This window comes from Netta rufina (genome assembly GCF_964035555.1).
Source record: "Netta rufina genome assembly, chromosome: 3".
NCBI lineage: Eukaryota > Metazoa > Chordata > Aves > Anseriformes > Anatidae > Netta > Netta rufina.
Window position 1 is genome coordinate 85957798 of NC_140125.1, and position 7075 is coordinate 85964872.

A 7075-nucleotide genomic window follows, 5' to 3' on the forward strand; every position below is an offset into this window, starting at 1 on the left:
GTTGCAAGTGTGTGGATTAAGTGATAAATCCCTTTTATTGGTTCTTAACTGCAAACAGCTTTCCATCCCTAACTTAAGTTACTTTCCGTGTTGGTATTTCTGCCACGCTTACCGCTGTAAGATTTCTGTTTTTAGTGGCTAACATTCAAACTACCTAGTTCAGGGCTCAGTGTAATTGAATTTAAACTACATACACTGCATTTTGATATTTCTTTACTATTAGGAGCAGTGGAGAAGGCACTGGGCAGTTGATTAACAAGATTATCTTGGTGACACTGTTAGGATGAGGTCTTTCCCAGCTAACTCAGTGTAGAGCCTCATGTGCTGTCTTGCAGAAGAGACAAACACAAGCGGTAATCAAATAAGACTGGAACAAATTTGGCCATCTGCCCTGTGTCATGGTGACCAGAAGTTAGAAGATAAGCAAATTTACAAACCTCGTTTCAATGAGGTTGCTTGTTTTGGTCTTTATATGTATTTCCCAGGAGCTCTGATGGCCTCGCTGTAGCAGATAGCTTTCTGATAAATGCTAACAAAGTTATGAGGAACAGATCTGCCTTCCTAATGATGAAAAACACAATGGTAAAAACCTAGGGAAAACAAGCTGCAACTGGCCCATCCACTTAATGGATTTTGATTATTGCCATTTACTGGAATATTTGGCTTTGGATCAATCAGGATCCTTTAAGATGAATACTTCATCTCTGTTGGGTACTTAGGATGCTAATTTTTAAGGGAGCCAGTAGTGACATGACCCGATCACTGCACAGACTTCAAATAATAGGTGAGATGATTTTACTTTTACGTGATGAACTAAAAAAAAAGTCACAGGTATTAAGAAGATGCCTAGCTATAGGAGATTCTGCATTGCTAAATGCCCGCAGGAAATTATTCACTGTTGGAAAGCGTTCCAGGCATTCAAAACAAAATCTTCAGTTCCCATTTTGTGCCTTTATTGCATTCTCCATCGGGCATGGGACTGAGTTCCTTTTTGTGGAGGAAGGTGGATTTTCTCTTCTGAATACTCCAGTCCCTGGCAGGAGTGTCCAGTGCTCAGTGCAGTCACTGCGGGTCTTGGGCTCTGACCCCACTGCTGTTCCGGCTCCCCAGCCCTGGCAGAAGCAGTGGATTTCCCTCCTTTTTTCATGTGGTGTGAAGAAGGAACCTGACCTTTCAGCAAACACTTCTAAATCCTCTGCTTGCTCAGGATGCACATCGGGGTCCACGAGTAGCACTAAAATGTCAAGATTTTGCTGAGATTTCCTTTGAGGTTAACTAGGGAAGGAAAGCTAGTGTTGAGCTTAACAGACCTAGGGAAACACAGCATGGCATAAGTAACAGGGTAAAACAGCTACTGTTGCAAAGACATACAGGAGAACAGAAAAAATAGACCAAATAGTATTCAGACCTAAGTTGCACGGCCTTTCAGCTCTAGAGGGAGGCTGGGGGCTGGCTGCTCTGTCTCACATAACCTTAGCAGCTTTTTATTAACAGGATGGTACAATCTTGCAAACCAGCAGTGCTTTGTTTGTTCATTTTACTCCAGAAGCATACAGTGCATTTCAGAAAGCAAAAGGTTTCAATTTCTCTCCAGAAGCAGGCTTGGATCGAACTTGTGTTGGTTATAGGAGGGTTTGTTAGAGACAGTGGTGTGAGCGGGTTAGAACTGGTCCCACCTGAGAGACCTGCTTATGAGAAATGTATTGGTTGGCATAGTGGAAGTAAGGGTTTTTTTCTCTTTGCCACACAAATCATTTGTGTTTACTAACTGGGTAAAAGGTAGTCTTGCAGCATCTTGACGTGTTAGACAGGAATGTGTTTATAGAGACCTGGGAATGTTTTGACGATGGCTGGGAGCTAGGTGGCTCTGACACCTGCGCTTTTGATAAACTGCAAGTACAACCATCACAAAAGATCATGACATATTTATGGTAGTGATGAGGAGTTAAGGATGTTGCAAATAGAGGAGGGACACAAATGGAAGCAAACTACTATTTACCTATTGGTGTAAGGCACCCCAAATGAGTTGGGGGATTACCCACCAACAGATGAGCACAATCGATGATTTCAAGTGTAAGGAGACGTGTTCAAAGATGCGTGGCTTTTTTAGATTCACGCTCTCATTTATGTTTTAAAAGCCATGGGGTCAGTTTGCTGACAGCCCTCTGCTTCTGCAGTAGGCAAGGAGCATGCAGGGCTCCCTGCTGGCTTCAGCATTTGTGCAGAGGCTCTGCAGAGCGGGTGACATTGCTGCAGGCCTTCCGTCAGCAGCTGCCCTGAGGTCCCTTAGAGTCACATTTCCTATTTTTCCCTTGAAGTATCTTTGCTTGTGATCCTTACAGAAAAAACTTTGAGTGACAGCTTGAGTCAGAGGCTAAACTTGTAGCTACAGTTTATCTGTAGTCCTTTGTCAAAAGCTTTTATTAGTGCATGTTGAGTGCAGCAGGGGCACTGCATTAGTGCAGCAGGTCAGCACTGGAGGTAGGACTCCTATTTCCAGGTGGCAACAAATTTCTGTGAAAGTTAAGAGGGTAGAAAGCTCCTACCATTACCCTCAGGCAGGTGCAGGGCCTCTCTGCTCATCTCCATCATAATTAAATTCCTGATTCTGTAGAGCAGAGAACACCCCTTAAACAGCTTTTACTGTTTTCCTTTGCTGTATGGCAAAACAGGACATCTTTACCCCAGCCAACTGCGCTGCCTGAAACTGATTTTGCCGGTTGAATCCTGATCGATTGCTGAGTCTCCCTTTCAGTCTGATAACTGGTTGCCCTGCTCCCGGGTTGCTTTTTGGCTACGGCTTAAAAATGGGAGGCCCAGGGGCGAAGAGTGTGGGAGGAAATGAGAGAACAGTGTTGAGCAGCAGAACAGACTGCTACCTGTGTTTTCCCACAGAAATAAATAAATAAAAGATTGACCATAAAGGCTCTGTTTTCTAAAATTTGTACTATTTCTTTATGAAGCTGGGTAAAAAAAACAACAACAATAAATGTTTGTTATTATAAGTCTGTGAGCTATGCAAGACCTGTTGTGCATACTATGAAAAAGTTCACCCTAATAGTTTTTAACATCTATCTTTAAAGCCTATATAGTCATAAAACCAGAAATGTGCTCTCTGCTAAGATGCATATAGTCTGTGGTAACTGCTTAAAAAGTAAAATGTCTCTGTGATCACACAGGAAAGCGTAAGCACACTCAGTTCAGGATGACAGTTATTGGGGGGTGCTTGGGTCAGCCAGTTCAGCAGGAGACAGACAGAGCACACCGTGTTTTCAAGTCCAGTGTGGTGACAGTTCACACTCACTAAATCACGTTGCACAAGCTGAGCCCATCTTTTTGTAGACGTTTATTTTCTCACATTACAAGGATCAAGGGGTAGTCCAAAGAACGTCATTTTTGCAGACGCAGGACTAGAAATGGATGTACAAAATACTCTAAAAACTGTCTTGTGTTGTGCAGAGACAAGGGGTGTGCAGGAGAAGTACCGCTTCCCTCGTGCCTCATCCGAGGCCACGAGCAAAGGAACTGATAGCCACCCTGCGCAGTGGGATTTTTTGTTGTTTTTTAGGCTGATGCAGCTTACTGTAGCATCACGCTGGCTAGCAGCATTTCCAGATGCTGGAGTAGAATTTCATCTAACTCTGACCCTGCTCCCTGGCACACTGAGTATCCCCTCTATCCCACTGGCCTGCTGTCCTCCTTAGCAGAAAGCAGTCAGACAAAATGAACCCCACTGCTGTAAGCATGGACCATGTTCCCGTCAACATGCCAGCTTACTTTTGACAGCTGGAAGACATTGTTTCTTAATGCCAGCTTTTGGGTGCAGAGCCGACGATACATGTTTATGGCACAGGCTGCTGCTAAATACCGTGTCTTCTCTCAAGCTTTTGTTCCTTATTCTCTACCAGAGGTTTTCATAGCTGTGTGGTGCTGAGGAGCAAGTCTGTTCCTTATAACCTAAGTAAGTCTGGGAAAATCTGTATCAGCTAAACTGATTCTGGAGGTTTTTGAAAACAGAAGTCTGTACTTTTGGTTCTCTGTCCTATTTATTTATTTATTTATTGTTACCAGAAAGGGAAAAGGCAGTGCAAATTAAGGAGAACAGCTCAGCGTTATTACATGTACATATTACCAAAAATCTTTATGGTTTGTAGATGACACTAAACATGAAAATGACTTCCTACACTTACTGCTATGTGATCCTGGGCTGATGAAGCTTGAAACCTATATGCAAAACCAAAACAGCAAAATCTTACCTAGTCGCTGTGTCTTCCTTTTACAGAACATGAATTTTGAATTGGCAACGAATTGCTATTTTGAATGGATAACGGGAGACAGGTGAATGGTTTTAAATTTTGACTTTGCAAAAATGAGTCCCATCAGACAAGATCCCTGCAATTATTTAAAAATATGAAGCTTGGAATAACTGATCTTTAACTCTGCTGTATAGGTGAAGCACATTTCTTATTTAAAGGGAAAAAAGGATTAACTGGCTTTAAGATTTGATAGAATATGAGCATCAGTCTAACATTCAGCGGGTCAAGAAATGTCATCCATCTGTTACCATTATTGTTGAAGAGAGACGTGCTTTTTTGAAAGACCTACATTCACTGGAGAGTTTTCACAGACCTCAGTCAATTGTTACTGTTCAAACCATGGTGCAGTTGTAGTTTGAATTTCTCTTGCTTAATCTTTCAATCACTTGGTCTGCTTCAGCCTGTATTTGCAGGTTAGACCATACAGAAGTCATGAGTGTACTCTCTTTTGGTAAACTTGACTGATTTTCATTTCTCAGTCCCAAATTCAGGAATTTAACTCTCTTCAGTGAAATGCTTTAAAATAAGCTTTTAAATTTATTTTGAAACCAATAGGGGTTGAGCATGTTTCTGTGCAGTCATTGATTAAGAACGTAATTTGAAAGCGTGTCCTGGCTCAGGACCTTGTTTTCATATTGTACATTTCCTCGTCCCTGAGAACTTTTTTTTGCAGCTCTTGCTGGAAATGTTCATGGGAAGAGCTGCGCTATCTGATTAGCAGTGTAAGCAGCCTTTTCCAGAGCCTAACCCCTCCAATCACTGCACTGCTGGTGTGCTGCAATTAACTGGACCATCACTGATGCTAATGCATTGCTGGCATCTCCAAAGGGCACCTGCTTGTCCAACACTACTATCAGAACTGTTTCTGATCCCAATTCTGCAGAGAGTATGCTAACTTCAGCCTTGTCCAGCAACCTATGCTCTTTTAGTGGCTCAGCACAGAAAGAAATTACCTGGTAAGGTAATTGGAGTGCCCTGTGAAGTCCAGGCAATCCAGCTGCTTGTATGCAATGGATGTGCAATTTTTCCTTGTAACAGTTTGATCACATCCCTATACTTTGCATTACACATTATCTTGCATCTTGTATTGAACAGTTATCATGTATTCCTCAACTGGCAAACTTTTGTGCAGGCTCTCAGGCTGCAGCCTGTATCATGCCATGCAGACAGCTCACCCTCTCTTTCTGCATGCCATATTTGGATTTTTCCATCTGCACGTTCTCTTTGTGTAGTAATTTTTCCGGAGCTGCTGTAAGTCAGACCACAGGTATCCTGCACTCAGATGCCTGTTTCAGTCACTCCTTCAAAAACCCTGTCACTCTCTCTTAGTTGTAGGCAGCAAACCACACTTACAAATTATGGTTCCTTTTCCAAAACTGCGTGTGCCCACACCTAGCTATCAGTTTCATCAACATTAGATCTCATTTTTGATAGCTAGACTTCCTGTTTTTCAAGCTTGAAAAAGCATTTCGCTAGATTTTTATATTAGTATTTGCCTTACATCTTCCTGGCTTTGCTTAGTTTGTAAACTAGATGCTATTTTTCCAGTAGTGGTCACATCAGCCCTGCAGACAGAGGTAAAGTGCTATTTTCATTGCTGTTGTACTCAAGAAGTATATGTCCTTTTGTCCTCAACATACTGCTACTTAGTTCTATTAGTCTCCCACATCATTGACTTCAAGGCTATAAGTAGCCTCATGTTTGAGTATAGTCTATAGTCTTTGTTTCTAGATACATCACCTTGCTTTTGGCTGCATTAAGTCCAGTAAATGGGGCTAACCAATTTTTTTATTTAAATATAATAAAGGCTGGGAACATGTTAGCTCTCTTATTGCTTCAGTCTTTCATCTTACTAGGAGTAGACTCTTGTCCAAAATCTTGTAGGTAGAAATAGTTTTACAAGGAAATATTTTGGTCCATGGTGATTGTTTTGCTTGCTGAAGGTACCACATCTGATTAGTTTCATTTGATTAATATAATATAAAAGGTATTCGTAATGTAGAATCAGTTCCAGAGAAGCTGCCCAGAGAAATTGCCCAGAGATGCTGTGGATGCCCCATCCCTGGAGGTGTTTGAAGACCAGGTTGGATGAGGCCGTGGGCAACCTGATCTAGTGGGTGGCATCCCTACCCATGGCAGGGGGGTTAGATGGTCTTTAAGGTCCCTTCCAACCCAAACCACTTTATGATTCTGTGATTCTGTGAATTCAATGCAAATTCAGATTAAAAGGAAGCAACACTGAAAGTGTTGCAAAAATCTCTTACAAATATTACTAATGAGGCTTGTCTATAATAGTAGAAATTCTGTCCATTTAACATCTGCTCAGTTGGCCCTCTCCAACAGTTTTCTTCTTTCACCCTGAGCTATGACCCTCCTCTGTGATACATAAAAGCATTGATATAAGTATTTAGGTATAACATTGCTGCAACATCTGTATATTTATTAAAAGACAGTTGAGAACATTTTTTACATCAGGAAAACAGTCATCAGTATGAAATATTTGTTGTTTCTTGTTTTAAAATCTATGACTGCAACTAAAATAATTCAGAGGATGAATATTCATAGAAAATGCCAAGCCTATGTGACAAAAACATTACCTGAGAGAAAAGATATTGTTAAGGGTCTTCCTTCAAAAATAGACTTAATGATATACCTACCTTGGAGGTTACAAGTTTTGAACATGAAAGAAAAGTTTTTTCTCTCTCCTTTTCAAAACCAAGGAAAGCATTACAGTAATTTCTTTGGTATTCAAAAAAAGG